Source organism: Peromyscus californicus, unplaced genomic scaffold (assembly GCF_007827085.1).
Source record: "Peromyscus californicus insignis strain IS unplaced genomic scaffold, ASM782708v3 Scaffold_4__1_contigs__length_199733344, whole genome shotgun sequence".
In the NCBI taxonomy this organism is placed as follows: domain Eukaryota; kingdom Metazoa; phylum Chordata; class Mammalia; order Rodentia; family Cricetidae; genus Peromyscus; species Peromyscus californicus.
Window position 1 is genome coordinate 147,320,285 of NW_026294562.1, and position 16,937 is coordinate 147,337,221.

Genomic DNA, 16,937 nt, shown 5'->3' on the forward strand with positions numbered 1-16,937 from the left:
ATGTTTACAGAAATGTGAACTTCAAGTTAATGAATCCACATTATCAAAAATCAATTCACTTGAGAGTGATTCATTGACATGGTAATTCAGGTGCCAACATGATAGTCTGACAATGAAAACATGAACAAGACTTAAAAACACACAGGATTATCTTCCTACTTTTGAAAATACAATAAATACATTAAAATATTCCTCATTGTCTCTGAAGGAATGCTGTTGAATACAGAAGGAAGTGTTTTGCATCAGAGCAGTTTGAGCACATTGGGGAAGTGTTGGGGGAGCCCAAGAATCTAGATAATTGCAAGAAAGTCTTATGCTTGTGCATGTTCGAAGCTGCTTGGGCAACAGCACTTGCAAAGGCTGGGGACTCTCATGCTCTGAGTTATTGCTAGGCAGATATATGTAGCTGGTCTGAAGATATAGTCCTGATCCTGAAAGAGTTTCTTGCCTAGATTATCTGACAGTGACACATTACAAATTGGACTGATCTCCCAGCAGCTATGTGTATGTGCTTGAGTTTGTGTGTTTCTGTGCATGTGTGTATGCACGTGTCTATGTGTGTATATGTATTTGTGTATGCTTCTATGTACATGTGTATCTATGTGTGTGTATACATATAATAATATACACCTGTAGAAGTCAGAAGAGCATGCTGTATCCCCTGGAGTTATAGTTCATGGGTGTTGCGACCCTAACTTTGCTTCTCTGGAAAATCAGCATGTGCTCTTGAATGCTGAGCCACCTCTCTAAACCAAAAATGTTTAAACTTGAGTGTTGGATTTGGTGAATTTTGTGTATAAAGCTAAACCCATATAAACCAATCATTAATTTATATGCTGTATCCATCACCCCAGAGTGATTCCTTGAGTTCCTGCCCTTCTCCAGACAGCCTGTGTTCAGATATCCACTCCATGCTAGCTCTAATTGTTTCAAAGCTTCCTTTTGAATAGACAGTTTATGAATGAAATCTGAGCAGGTATATCTAATAATCTAGGGATGAGCCTGAATAATGGCTAACACATTTTAGATAAGAAATTGTAAAATGTCAAGTTAGAAGAGAGAAAAAAGGCAAAAAAAAAATGGAAATAAGTTAAATTATAGGATCCCCTTCTCTCTAGAAAACAAGTATGTGGTATCTTAGAATTAAGGACAGCTAATTTAGTCTTCAGTTATTAACTGTTACATAGATTGTCTACAGGGGCTCCAAACTATTTACATATCTTTGCTGCGCATTAAGTCAATGAGAATGGTATTAGAAGAGAGGAAAATAATGCCCAGCTTAGCAACTTAGGGTGAGGAGAAGATAGATGCTGAAGAAGACAAAAGACAACTCTTTTTTTTCTAGAAATTCATCAAATATGGGAGCTGTAGAGGTGGCTCAGTAGTGAAGTACTTTTTGTCTTGCAGAGGACCTGAGTTCAGTTCCCAGAACCCATGTCAAACAATTCTCAAAAGTCTGCAACTCTAGCTCTGTGGGATTTGATGTCTTCTTTTGACCTCAGTGGGCATGTACACTTACATGCACATAGACACACGGAGAAGCACACCTAATTATATACATTTTTAAAACAAGAACTAACCAAATCAGTGGTTTTGTGGAAAGAATCTTTGCAAATCTGGAAATTGCCAAGAACAGTTTTCAGCTTTCTTCTACAGAAGGTTGATATTTTTAAGCCAATGCCAGACTGTATAAATGGTTGGTGTCTCAACAGTGTGTGAATTAGTCTTACACTCAGACTTCAACAGGCCCCTTTCATTTTGACTTTATATTGTATATACAGGTTGTATTTAGGTGTCCACACCTGCCCTCTGTTTTACAAATGTCTGCATTCACCTAGACATCATGAAAGATAACCTCAACACCTTAAAAAAATACACTGAGTCTGCAAAGTCCTCTGTCTGGCCTTTTTCTCAGTGTTTGCCCAGTATGCACTAAAGGAATTCTCATCACATGAGCTTTACAGAGGCAGATGGATGTGTGGTAATTTACTATTAAGTCACAACTTGACCAGTTGCTCAGTAAACTTGAAATTCTATTTCTAACACTGTTGTATTTGAGGAAATCTGACACCACACACAACTCACATAAAGTGAATGCAAATACTTAAGAAGAATTTATTAAGGGCTCTTCCATGAGTTTGTGCATTTTCAAATACCCAGTCAGGAGGTTTATTAACTTAAATCAAGCCATGAAAAGAATCCTGACAATTCGACATGTGTTATCCTAGTTTGTTTCCTGTTTCTGTGATAAAATACTGACAAGAAACTTGGGGAGGAAATGATTTATTGACCTTATTGAGGGAAGCCAAGGCATAAGCTTAAGCAAGAAGCTGGAGGCAGAAGCTGAAGCAGGGACATTGAGACATGCTGCTTAAGGCCTTGTTCCCCACCCCTATTGGTTTACTCAACTAGGTTTTTTTTTTTTAAGATTTATTTATTATGTATACGTATGCCTGCATGCTTGAAGAGGGCACCAAATCTCATTACAAATGGTTGTGAGCCACCATGTGGTTGCTGGGAATTGAACTCAAGACCTCTGGAGGAGCAGCCAGTGCTCTTAACCTCTGAGCCACCACTCTATATATCTATGTATACCAAGAAAACTTAACTAACATGACTATAAGTTTGATTATCATAGATGATTATTAATCTGCATTTCTTAATGATACATTACAATTTTAAATGAGTTAAATAAATATAATACCTTAAACAAGAGTAAAAATGTACATACAGTGTATCAAAATTAACTTTAAATTTTTATCAATAAACTAAAATCCATAGCAATGTAAAGCATTTCAAATTGTTACTCTTTAAAAATAGATTCAATAATTTACCCTTTCATCTTATCATAGCTATATCCTCTTTTCTTCTTTAGAAAGAGATTGACTAGGACCAATAACAATTTGTAATCAAACCCCTAAACAAAGACAAACATCCACAATCCATTTTTTGGAATGTAGGCATAGTTTCCTAGGCTACTTTCTGCTGATTGGGGGCACTGGTAGTCTTATGAGGACACAAAGAAAATTTTAGGATTATGGTCAAGTCCTGACTGGAGTAGTCTGTGTGGCTGTATTCTCTGAGCCAGTTGCCTTGAAGCTGTTTTAGATACTGGATCATCTGGAGACCTCTCGGGGGGGGGGTCTTTCTTAATGGAACCCACATTAACCTGGAAGGAATCCACAGCGTCTCATCTTCTGTGGAAAGAAAAGCAAAACCTCTTTTCCAAAGCAACATATCCTCAGACATAAATTTTAAGGTCAGGATATCTTTAAAATATACATATTGGTTTAACTGAGTAGCCTTTATAATCAAATGTCTTTCTGCAGTTAAAAATCCCAAAGACAATATAATCCAGACTTTCTGTGTAATTTTCATCTTTATATGACTAATTTCTTATTACTTTATTCACCTTCTTAAGGACTTCATTTTATTAATTTAAAACTATATATTTGTTTTTATGACTGTCTATACCTTCTGACCATTGCTTTGAACTGGCTATTGGCCCCATCTCAATAGATTTTTAACATGGCATAAGTATGAACAAGTCATGCTCATCTCCCCATTTCTGGGAATCAGTATTAAGTAGTATGCCTGTGTTTTTAAGCACATGAGTGTGCTCCCAAACCATCAGGCAGCAGCTGGTAGATGCCTCTTTGTATCATGGCACGGCCCATCAGAGACCTCAGGAGACCTCCATGTTACCTGTGAAGCCCACTATGGCCAGGGGATGCATCTCTGTACTGTGGCCAACCATGAGCAACATGAATTAGGAAGCTGCTCTTGGCTCCATTTTAGAACTCCTTTTTAAAGCTTTCTTAGTTTTGTGGGTAGAAATTCTTGTCGTATATTGAGCACCAAAATGTAGCTGGAAGTTTTCCTGTATCCCACCTGGCCCTCAGGTCCTGCAGCCACTTATAAAATAATTATTCAGAGGCTTATATTAATTACCAACTGTATGGCCTGTGAGTCAGGCTTCTTGCTAGCTAGCTCTTATAACTTAACTCAACCCATAAATATTAATCTATGTATCGTCACATGTTCTGTGGCTTTACCTGTGTCCCATTACATGTTGCTCCTTGAATGGTGGTTTGGCATCTCCCTTGCCTCTCCTTTTCTCCTTTCACTATCTCTCTTGGAGTTTCCTGTCTGGCTCCATCCTGCCCTGCCATAGGCCAATGGAGATTTATTTATCAACCAATTAGAGCAACACATATTCACAGCATACAGAAAAACATCCCATAGCAAAAAACTCTAAGCCTGTGGGAGTGGAATTTTTTAGAATCATGGTGGGATAATGAGTTAAGCAATCATTCCTAATTATAAAGTGCCAAGAAAGTGTGGTGCCCATGCTAATTGCTGCAATAGGTCACAGGAATCTGTCACTGTGGACTGCCAGCCCCCTACATTAGCCCTGGTAAGTATAAATCAGCCAATTCAGCTGATCACATCTCCTCTCTCTTTTACAATTTTAAAATATTTTTTTCTGAATAGTATTCTCTCAGGATGTGGCCAATTTAAATATTTCTGGTGGTGAAAAGATAACCATGTTGAGTTACAGAATTAAACTAGAAAAAATATTTTAAGAGCTTTTGATTGAATAAGGAGACATTTATAGAATAATATGCATTGCTCAAATTGGGGAAATCTTGGAGGAACTGAACAGAATAATAGCGTGGGATGAAAAGGATAAAAATACATTCACTATATGAAGTTCTGAAAGACTTAAACATAGTTTTAAAATTCAATTTGTTTGTTGTTAGTTATTTTACATATATACAATTTTAAATGTTGATTTGCAAGACAAGTTCACTAGTTAGTTATTGCATAAAAATGTTTTGTGGTTTTAATTCTTGATTATTTTATTTGTGAATAAAATGGTTTCTATATCATTTTCTAAGTTAATAAGTTAGGATATCTTTCATTTACTGTTCCTGTTCATTGCACTAACTACAACCATAAATACACATATACATAAGTCAAATGGATAGGCACATCATTCTTACCTTGTTCCCGATCTCAGGAAGAAATCATTGTATTGCTTATTATTATCTTTCATTGAAAATAGATTCTTCTCTCATATAATATAATCTGACCACAGTTTCACCCCTTTACTCTTCTCCCATCCCCTTCCCCCCAGATGCACTCCTCTTCCATTTCCACCTCAGAAAAGAACAATCAAACAGGTCAAAAATGATACAATTAAGAGAAGGTGAAAGCCCTCATATTGATGTTGGACAAGGCAACCCAATATGAGGAAAGGAGTCCCAAGAGGAGGCAGAAGAGTCAGAGATACACCTGCTGCCACTGTTAGAAGCCCCACAAAAACACCAGGCTGACAGCCATAACATATATCCAGAGGACCTGGTACAGAACATGCAGGTCCCCAAGCTTGCAGCTTCAGTCTCTGTGAGTCCATGTGAACCCTGCCTAGTTGATTCAGTGGGACATGTTCTCTAAGTTTTCCTCTACCCCTTTGACTCCCATAATTATTCCTCTCCCTCTTCCATGATATTCCCTGATCTCCTAGGGGAGGGACCCCACAGAGACCCCCAATTTAGACTCTTACTCTATGTGTTGAGCTGTGAGTCTCTGCCTTTTATAGCCAGACAAGGCTTACAGTGGTGGGACTGGGTTGCATTTGGTCAAGTTGTTGCCAAGAGGATCCTGTGGAGATCCCTAAGCAACCCAGGTTGATGTTAGGACAGAAGTCTGCTGTCTGAAAACTGAGACTGGGACCCCATTGCCAAGGACAACATCCCCACAGCTCATTGAACAAAAAGAGATCAAGCAGATATCTGCATACAGCTTTTCCACATATATTCTAGTCTCTGTGGTACAAGAAGGCACTATTCAGAAAAGAGAAACCTGGACAACAACCCAGCCACAAAATATTGAATCTACAATCTGTCCTGCCTTCAAGATATGTTGGGGCAATGGTGGTGCAGAACTTGTGGGAGTGACCAACCAATCTTCAGTTTAAGTTGAGGCCCATTCCACTAGAGGAGGCCCATTCCTGACACTGATTTGATGACCAGGAACCAAAGACTGGATAGTCCAGTGACCTAGGATAGAACAAAACATGACTGACCAAAAAAAAAAAAAATCAATGAAATGATTCCTAGTAATGCTCTGCTATACTCACAGATGGGTACCTTGTCCAGTTTTAATTAGAGAGGTTTTCTCCAGCAGCAGATGTATTGCTTATTTTTAAGAACAATCTAAAATAGCCTTATTTTTAAAAATAATATAGAAAAGTAGTTTGTTTGGACTGAAACAAAAACCCTTATTATTCTTACTTTAATTTAATTAGGAAATAAAATTAATTAGGAAATGATCATAAATGTAGTCAAAATTGTTTTCACATGTTGATGTGATCATATTTTGTCCCTTTATGTCTGTTAGTATAACAAGTTAAGATTTTTACTTGTGTGTATATTTGTTTAACACAGAATCTCACTGTGTAGCCCTGGTTGACCTGAAACTCACAGAGATCTATCTGCTTCTGCCTCCTAAGTGTTGGGATTAAAGCTTCCCTTGATTTACAGCAGCCTGAGTGCTCTGTTCTCACCACGCATGGCTCTCACCATACCTTTCACAGTGAATTCCCACCCCTACCTTCTTTCAGAAGAAAGAATAACACAGACTTTATTTTATACTATATAATGTGCTGGCCATTTGTGGAACTTGTTATGCTTGTTAGTTTTGCTTGCTTTTTAAAGACTTCCAAATCAGTTGAGACTAATATCACACTTGTCTGTTTGATCTAGTAATACACCCAAAGGTTTCCTATTGAAAGTCCTTCAAATAATTTGATTTTTATATAGTGTGAAGCCCTTTAAAAGTAAGTGATTATCATCACCCCAATGATGAAAGTTTCACAGTCCAGGCAAATGTAGCAAATGTTACCCTTTGAAAATATACACATACATAGAAAAATTTAGAATACTGCTTAATCTAGTTTGAATGTATATCACTTCCTTTTCTTTGATGTTGTGAATGTAAAGGGCATTTACTGAGATCCACAATAGGGAATAGAGAAAATGATACACCTTTTTAATCAGGTAGTTAATATATCATGAGTGAGACAGAACTCAAAATGGAAAGTTACAGGGCAGAACAATTAACATCCTAACAGACCATGGGACTAGAGGACACCTGGGACACAGAACTTGTGGCAACTAGTTCTGTTTGAGAAACAAGTATAATTTCATAAAGAAAGTGTATTCCCTGTTAAGAGCAGAAGGTTCCTTGAAGGCAAGGGAAGTGAGATCCTTGCAGAAAGTTTATTCAAAACAGAAAATAGGAGACCAGGAATTGTAGAACATTTAGAGTGCATAATAATTCAATGCTCCTGGAATATAAGTTCTCAGAAGAAGTGTCATAGATGGAGTGATCAGTTAGATGAAACCAATGTTGTGAGTCAGCCTGTATGTCATCCTAATGAATATGATAATATTTGCTGATTTTTTAGACACGTGTTTGAGCATAATTGGTTTTGTTTGGTTTGACTGTTTTATTGGTTCTTTTTGAAAACTAAATAATTGCAGTTTTCTATTGAAGGCAAAATTCAAATTAATCCTTGTTTAATTGTGTTTTTCTAGAAACAATTTTGCTCCTTGTGTCTTGGAATGAGAGTATAATATGTGGTCGTAGTGAATCTTCTCCTGACAACCATGGCTATCTCAGGAATACGTTTTACCTATGATCCACTCATATATTCAAAAAATTGAAAGAAATAAGATTGGAGCTGCAATCTAACACAAAGATAGAAGAGTACCAAGTAGAAAACCAGAGAAACAGAATTTCACCTTGATTTATTTTTTTTGTTATTTTTTAATTTTAATCTTCCCTTATACATTACATCCCAAACACAGTTTCTCCTCCTTCTACTCCTTCTAGTTCCCACTCCCTATCTACCCTCTCGCCCAGATACACAAATCCTCCATTTCCTTTCAGAAAAGAGCAGGCCTTCCAGGGATATCAACTGAATGAGGCATAAAGTCACAAGACTAAGCACAACCACTCATATCAATGCTGGAAGAAGCAGCCCATTAGGAGAAAAAATGTTCTGAGAGCAGGCAAAAGAGTCAGAGACACCCCCACTCCCACTCTTAAGGGTCCCACAAGAACTCCAAGCTACACAACCATAACATATATGTACAGGACCTACCTCAGACCCACAAAGCCTCCGTGATCATCTGTTCAGTTTCAGTGAGCCCTGCTTAGTTGATTCTGTGGACCATGTTCTTGTGGTGGTATCCTCGAACACCTGGCTCCTGCAATCCTTCCTATCTCTATTCCACTGGGTTCCCCAAGATCTACATGATGTTTATTTGTGGGCTTCTGCATCTGCTTCTTTCAATTGATGGATGAAGCCTCTCTGATGACTATTGAGCTAGGTACTGATCTATGAGTATTGCAGAATATCATTAAGAACCATTTCATGGACTTTTTAATTAAATAATTAATTATTGCCTGTCCTGTTTGGTTCTAGCATTGGTCTCTGGGATACCCAGTCTCTGGTTCCTGGCCATCCAGCCAGTGTCAGGTATGGTATCCCTCTTATGGCATGGTTCTAAAGTTGGACCAGTCATTGACTGGCCACTCCCACAAGATGATTTGTGCCACCTTTATCCCAGCACATCTAGCAGGCAGGACAAATTGTAGTTCAAAGGTTGTGTGGCTGGGTTGATGTCCACTCCCACCACTGGAAGCCTTCCTAGTTACAGAAGATAGCCAGTTCATGTTCCCTATCCCCGAGTACTAGGAGTTTTTACTAGGGTCACTCTCATTGATTCCATAAACTTTCCACTGCAATAGGTTTCCACGTTGTTCCTGAATAGCTCCCAGTTCCAGTAGTCTCTCCCTCTATGTCCCCCAACCCAATCCCTCCTGTTCTCAAATCCATCTGTCCCTAGTCTACCTACAAAATCTATTTTATTTCCCCTTCCCAGGAAGATCCATGTGTCCCCTCTTGAGACCTTGTTACCTAGCCTCTCTGAGTCTATCGATTGTAGCATGATGATTCTTTACTTTACAGCTAATATTCACTTATGAGTGAGTATATACCATGTTTGTCTTTCTGTGTCTGGGTTAACCTCACTCTGGATGACTTTTTCTTCTCCCATCCATTTGCCTGCAGATTTCATAATGCCATTTTTTTAAACAGCTAAGTAATCTTTATTGTGTAAAGGTACCACATATTCTTTACCCATTCTTTTGTTGAGGGACATCTAGGTTGTTTCCAGTTTCTAGCTATTATGAATAACACTGCTATGAACATAGTTGAATAAGAGTCCTTGTGATAGCATGCAATATCCTTTGGATACATGCCCAGGAATAGTATAGCTGGGTCTTGAGGTAGATCCATTCCCAACTTTCTGAGGAACTGCCATATTGATTTCCATAGTGGCTGTACAAATTTGCTGTCCCAGCAGCAGTGGAGGAGTGTTCCCCTTGCTCCACAAACTCAACAGCATAAGTGTGTGGTGGTATTGTGTTCCCCAAAATATTGTGCTCAGCTGTCCCTCTGCAGGTCACCAAGAACTGATGACACATCTGAAGCCCAAGCAGATCTTTGTATCCAAGTCCCACTTTCATGGAATTGATCACTAATGAGAGTGATATAAAACTCATTCTCCTGTGCAGTACCTTTGAAGCCATAGTGAAACAATATGGAGCAGAATGAGAGGAAACTCTACATGGTTTTTATATGTAAGAAAACCAAGTCAGCAGTGCATTAACTTTGTAGATTCTGTCACAAACCAAACCCAACAATACATCAAAAAGATCACCTACCATGATCAAGTAGTCTGTATCCCAGATATGCAGGCGTGGTTCAACATACAAATATTAGTTAATGTACTCCACCATATAAGCAAACTAAAAGAAAAAACACATACCATCATCTCATTAGTAACTGAAAAAAGCCTTTGGAGAAAAATCCAACACTCATTTATGATAAACATCTTGGAGAGAATAGGAATACAATGGATATACCTAAATATAGTAAAGGCAATTTACAGCAAGCCCATGGCCAACATCAAATTAAATGGAGAGAAACTCAAAGCAATTCCACAAAAATCAGGAAGAAGACAAGGCTGTCCACTCTCTCTCTATCTATTCAATATAGTACTGGAAGTTTTAGCTAGAGCAATAAGACAACTGAAGGAGATCAAGGAGACACAAATTGAAAAGGAAGATGTCAAAGTACCTTTATTTGTAGATGATATGATAGTATATATAAGTGACCCCAAAAATTCTGCCAGGGAATTCCTACAGCTGATAAACACCCTCAGTAAAATGTCTGGATACAAGATTACCTTAAAAAATCAGTAGTTCTCCTATATACAAATGACAAATTGGCTGAGAAAGAAATCAGGAAAATGATACTCTTCACAATAGCCACAAATGATATAAAATATTTTGCAGTAACTACAACAAAGCAAGTGAAAGAGTTGTATAACAAAAACTTTAAGCATTTGAAGAAAAAAAACTGATGTAGATATCAGAAGACAGAAAGATCTCCCATTCTCATGGATCAGTAGGATTAATATGGTCCATCTTAACAAAAGCAATCTACAGATTCAATGAAGTCTCCATTAAAATTCCAACATATTTTTTTACAGACCTTGAAAGGACAATTCTTAATTTTAATGGAAAAATGAAAAAATCCACATTAGCTAACACAAACCTATACTATAAAATAACTTGCTGATTTCAAGTTGTACTGCTTAGCTGTAGTAATACTAACTACATGGTGTTGGCATAAAACAGACACATTGATAAAAGGAATAGAATTGAAGACCAAGGCATAAATCCGCATACCTATGGACACCTTATTTTTGATAAAGAATCCAGAAATACTCCCTGGAAGAGAAAAAAGCATTTTCAACAAATGGTGCTGGTCAAACTGGATGTCAGCACATAGAAAAATGCAAATATATTCATACTTATCACCATGAACAAGTGTGTCAAAGACTTCAATATAAAACCTGATACACTGAAACTGATAGATGAAAAAGTGATGAATAGCATTGAACTCATTGGCATAGGAGACAGCTTCCTGAACAGAACACCAGTAGTGTAGGCACTAAGATCAACAATTAATAAATGGGACTTTCAGCTTCTGTAAGGCAAAGGATACCTTGCTTTATTTTAATATAAATTATGGTTACATTTGAAACATATGTTAATTGTAATCTGATGGTAGTTATAGCAGCCATTACAGTGAATGAGAATGGAAACATAAAAATTATTTTTCTTCTTTTTAATAACACTCTATTTGCTTATAAGGTGTTATATGTTTAAGGTCTAAAACTCTAAAATCAATGCAGGATTGGAGTCTATTCAAGGCCATAGGGAACATCATTATCAAGTTGATCTGCCTTGGAAACAAACAGGAATCAGTAAGTAAGTGAGTGAAATAGATTGAATGGTAGGCGGTCCTAAGTCCTATGGAAAATAGATAATGTGGAATATTGGGGATCCTTTGTATGTGGAAGCATGCAAAGAAGTAGGGTGGTTTTTTCAATTTTTTTTTGTGAAAAATGCTGAGGTGAAAATTAATGTTCATATGATTGATTAGGTGTATTAAGAGAAAATAGTCATAGGCTAGAATAGATAAAATGTCAAGGTAAATAATTATTTTTTCATTTTGAACAGTTGTGGATCTCTTTGCTAATCTCTATCTGTTGCAAAATGAAGTTTATTTGATGATGGTGAAAGCTACAATTTTATGTGAGTGGGTATAAGGAAAAGTATTTAGACGGCAGTTAAGAATTATATTGGGTCTGGGTTACCTCACTCAGGATGATTTTTTCTAGGTCCATCCATTTGTCTGCAAACCTCATGATGCCATTGTTTTTTTCTGCTGAGTAGTATTCCATTGTGTATATGTACCACATTTTGTTTATCCATTCTTCAGTTGAAGGGCATCTGGGTTGTTTCCATGTTCTGGCTATTACAAACAATGCTGATATGAACATAGCTGAACAAGTGCTCTTATGGTGTGGTTGAGCATTTCTTGGGTATATGCCCAAGAGTGGTATAGCTGGATCTTGGGGGAGATTGATTCCCAATTTTCTAAGAAAACGCCATATTGATTTCCAAAGTGGTTGTACAAGCTTGCATTCCCACCAGCAGTGGAGGAGAGTTCCCCTAGCTCCACATCCTCTCCAGCATAAGGTGTCTTCAGTGTTTTTGATCTTAGCCATTCTGACAGGCGTAAGGTGGTATCTCAGAGTTGTTTTGATTTGCATTTCCCTGATGATTAGGGATGATGAGCAATTCCTTAAATGTCTTTCGGCCATTTGAGTTTCCTCTGTTGAGAATTCTCTGTTTAGTTCTATATGTACTCACTCATAGCAGGATACTAGACATGAAACAAGGATGAATTGTCTGCTACTCACATCACCAGGGAGGCTACCCGGAAAACAGGACCCCAAGAAAGACACAGGGATCGCCCAATGACAGAGAAATGGAATGAGATCTACATGAACAGCCTGGACATGAGTGGGGGTAATGAAAGGCGAGGGTCGAGGGAAAGAGAGCTTGGGGGAGCGGGAGATCCCAGCTGGATCAACAACAGAGAGGGAGAACAAGGAATAGGAGACCATGGTAAATGAAGACCACATGAGAACAGGAAGAAGCAAAGTGCTAGAGAGGCCCACAGAAATCCACAAAGATACCCACACAACAGACTGCCGGCAATGGTCGAGAGACAGCCCGAACTGACCTACTCTGGTGATGGGATGGCCAAACACCCTAATTGTTGTGCTAGAAACCTCATCCAACTACTGAGGGATCTGGATGCAGAGATCCATGACTAGGCCCTGGGTGGATCTCTGGGAGTCCAATCAACGAGAATGAGGAGGGTTTATATGAGCGAGAATTGTTGAGACCAAGGTTGGATAAAGCACAGGGACAAATAGCCAAATGAATGGAAACACATGAACTATGAACCAATGGCTGAGGGGTCCACACTGGATCAGGCCCTCCGAATGGGTGAGACAGTTGATTGGCTTGATCTGTTTGGGAGGCATCCAGGCAGTGGGACCAGATCTTGTGCTCATTGCATGAGTTGGCTGTTTGAAACCTGGGGCCTATGCAGGATTGTTTGGCTTGGCCTGGGAGGAGGGGACTAGACCTACCTGGACTGAGTCTACCAGGTTGACCTCAGTCTGTGGGGAAGGCTTTGCCCTGGAGGAGATGGGAATGGGGGGGGGGGGCGTTGGGGGGAAGGTGAGGGGGACGGGAGGGGGGAGAACAAGGGAATCCGTGACCGATATGTAGAACTGAATTGTATTGCAAAATAAATTAAAATAAATTAAAAAAAAAAAAAAAAAAGAATTATATTGGGTTAGCGAAGTGACAGGAGAATGTTCTCCATCTCAATTTTAGGATCTCTGTAGTAATGTATAGTTGGCTGGGTTTACAATAACAGGAATGACTTCCCTTCAATTAAATGGGTATTAAATCCAACTAGACAACTGTTTATTACTCCCAAACTACAAGTACCACTATTTTCTCCTTGGCCATATCTTGCTGGACTAGACATTGTTTTGATACATAAACATTCCAGCTGTGTAGGACTGTTGACTGCTTTTCTCTCTTGGAAGTTTGCATAGCACGCTTGGATACTATGAAAGACAGTACTCAGGGAGGAAGATTCAAGATCAGTTCTATCTCAATTTCTGTAAGTCCTGAGTCCAAACTCTGTGGTGTCTTCAGAAATAGGGTCTTACCTTCAATTTCTAGTTGGCAGCAAAGTACAATGGTAAGAGCCTTTATTGCTTTGAGAGTTTAATAAACTCCCCTGACCAACAAATCAAAGGAGTTTCCCAGGCTTGACACTGTGGGCATTTGTTAGATAGTCTATGGCTCTTGGAGAATGCATTATCAGCCTGGGTGGTATAACTAAACTTTATGTGTATATAAATATATATGTGTATATGTGTATTTATATGTAATGATAATAATTAAAAAAGAAAAGGTAATGAATTTAAAAGAGGTGGTGACACACGGTAGAAATTGGAGATGGAGTTGGGTGAGAATTATGTAAATATAGTACTAAGGTATGAAATTATAAATTAATAAATGGGCAGTTGAAGCAGATTCTTGGCCTCAACCTTGTCCTCAGAGGTTCTCCAGTGTATACTAATGTTCTGCCTCAACAGAAGGCAAAACATTAATTGTCAAGGTAGATCTGGGTAAAATTTCATGTATGCATAGATTTCATCAGTAATATACCCCAAATAAGAGAAATTCCACAATTAAGAAGAGTTAAAACTTGTAATAAATCCACACATGTCATAAAATGTATCTATGGAGAGCTCTTTAGTATGGATCACTGTTGGCTGCTTCTGGCAAATCAAAATTCCAAGTGACAGATAAACCCTGAAAGTAGGTCATAAGGGACATCAAGGTAGTCTTTGCTCACTCTGGCTCACCCACTGAGATATGCCAGCTGTCATGAGACACATCAAAGATTCCCAGGAAGAGGCAATGCTGTGATCATCTGTGTCCCACAGTCTATATCATGGGAATGGCCATCTTGATATGATATGCAAGACCAAGCCAATTCTTAAGATTACTGGAACCTTTCCAAATACCTTAACTTCAAAGACAAAGAGAATTGAGAGCTAGTACTGAAGCCATTTTCAAGGTCTTACACCAAAACTTCTGTATGATATTGTGTGATTTTATCTTGGGAGACATGAAACAATGTCTATCCACACAAGATACAGCATCAGTCACAGACCAGAGAAATAATTTGACCCAAGTCCAACTTAATAAGCAATATTACAGGTATGCATCGAACCAGGTATGTGGGTGAGAGGTTGCTTATAGGAGGTTTGCTGCATGATCCCAAAGCAGCTGTGTCCTGTAGATGTAACAGTCTTATTAAATAAGAAACACAGAGCCAAATGCAGAGTTAAAAGTGCAAGAAGTCAGAGCAGTAGCTAAGAGCAGAGAAACCCTTTCTTACCCCTCGCTGCCACTGCCATCCTTCCCCTCCAAAAGAGGCCTACTTCCTGTGTGTCTGTCTTTTTATTGACTTTCTGTTCTCTTCTTATTGGTTGTAAACCCAACCACATGACCTCCTCGTCATTGCCTGTCTGTACAGACCTCTAGGTCTCTATGGTTGGTACTGAGATTAAAGGAGTGTGTCTTCATGCTGGCTGTATCCTTGAACACACAGAGATCTGCCTGTCATGTGATCGGGATTAAAGGTGTGTACCACCACTGCCCGGCTTCTGTTATGGCTTGCTATTTTTTTGCAACTTTATTTATTAACACACAAATAAAATCACATTTCAGCAAATAAAATATCACCATAGTGTCCCTGAAAAGTCCATCCAGAATGGACTCCTTCTATAACCATAGTCAGGGTCTTTAAGAAGCTTGTAAATTTCTGCACTTTCTGAGACTTTCAAGTACCATTAACATCTGGAGGCTTATGAGTCTCCTACCATTTTCCATGATGGAATATGCTAAGTGAGGAAAAAACATCAGCACAAGTGTTCTAAAAGTATTGTCATTGCTGCTTATAAGAGAAGTGTGCAGAGAAGATGGTCAATACAAGTCTTGAAAGGGGAACTATTTATCAAGTTCTAGAAAATCTCAAAAGAACTACATTAAAATGATAGTAATGGTTTGAATAGCAATGATCCCATAGGCTCATATATTTGAACTGTTAGTCCCCAAGGAGTTGCACTATTTGAAAGGATCAGAAGGATTAGGAGGTGTGGCCCTGTTGGGGGAAGCATGTCCCTGGAGGTGGACTTTGAGATTTCAAAAATCCATGCCAGCCCCAGGCTCTGTCTGTCTGTCTGTCTCCGTCTCTCTCTCTCTCTCTCTCTCTCTCTCTCTCTCTCTCTCTCTCTCTCTCTCTCTCTCTCTCCCTCAGGATCAGTATGCATCTTTCAGCTACTGCTCCAGCACCTGGCTGCCTGCCACCATGCTCTCTGGACTCACCCTCTGAAAGTGTAAGCAAGTCCCCAATTAAATGCTTTCCATGGTAAGAGGTACCTTGGTCATGGAGTCTCATCACAGCAATAGAACAGTGACTTAGACAATAATAAAGATTAATTATACATGAAGACAATTATATTGCCAGATTGTCCTCAATTAAGTATATAGTTTACAGCAGATTTTAAAATCTTAGAAACAGCTGCAGAGTTATTTCTCCATATTAGTAACGTGTCAATTTCTGAAAGAACTGGATACTTTTGGGAGATTTAGAGTCAGCCCTCCATGGTTGATAATGCTCATTTACTCAAGGCAGGATTGCATAATTACAGTTTTAGGGAGCTATTTTTTTGCAAATGGAAACAGGCTGGACAGATTTCCCAGGATGCATTTTTGAGAGTAGATTCTATCAAGGCTCAGTGGATCAGGTTAGAGCAACTGGCATGGAGCTGTTGTTCTTGAAGGAAGGAGAGAAGGGAGAATGATGTTTGATGGCTGAGTTTGTGGGGCCTCCATAGTTAGTTTAGAGTTCTACTGGAATGACTGTAGTGATTATATCAAGAACTGCCAATGGGGGTAGCATAGAATGTTAAAAGTCCATCCTTTATTTGTCCTTTCAAAGTGACCATGAGATTTATTACTAAAGGAGCATGTGTGCAAAGCTGGGATGAAGCAGGTTATCATGGACATGAAACCAGGGCCAGGGTGGCTGCTTGAAGTAATGACCTGATGACCCAGCATTACCGAAGAGATGTTGGGCCTTTTTCTTCAGGCTAGCCTCAAACTCTGTAGGAAGCTAAGGATGATTTGAACTCCTGACACTCCTGACTCTGTCTCTGAATTGTTGCTGAAATTAGGCATTTGGTAAATGTTACATGATTTTAGGATTTTATTTTATATCTGGGCTACTTAAAATGGACCCTCTGTATTAAAATAAAGTGAGTTCATAGCTCAGAGAAGTT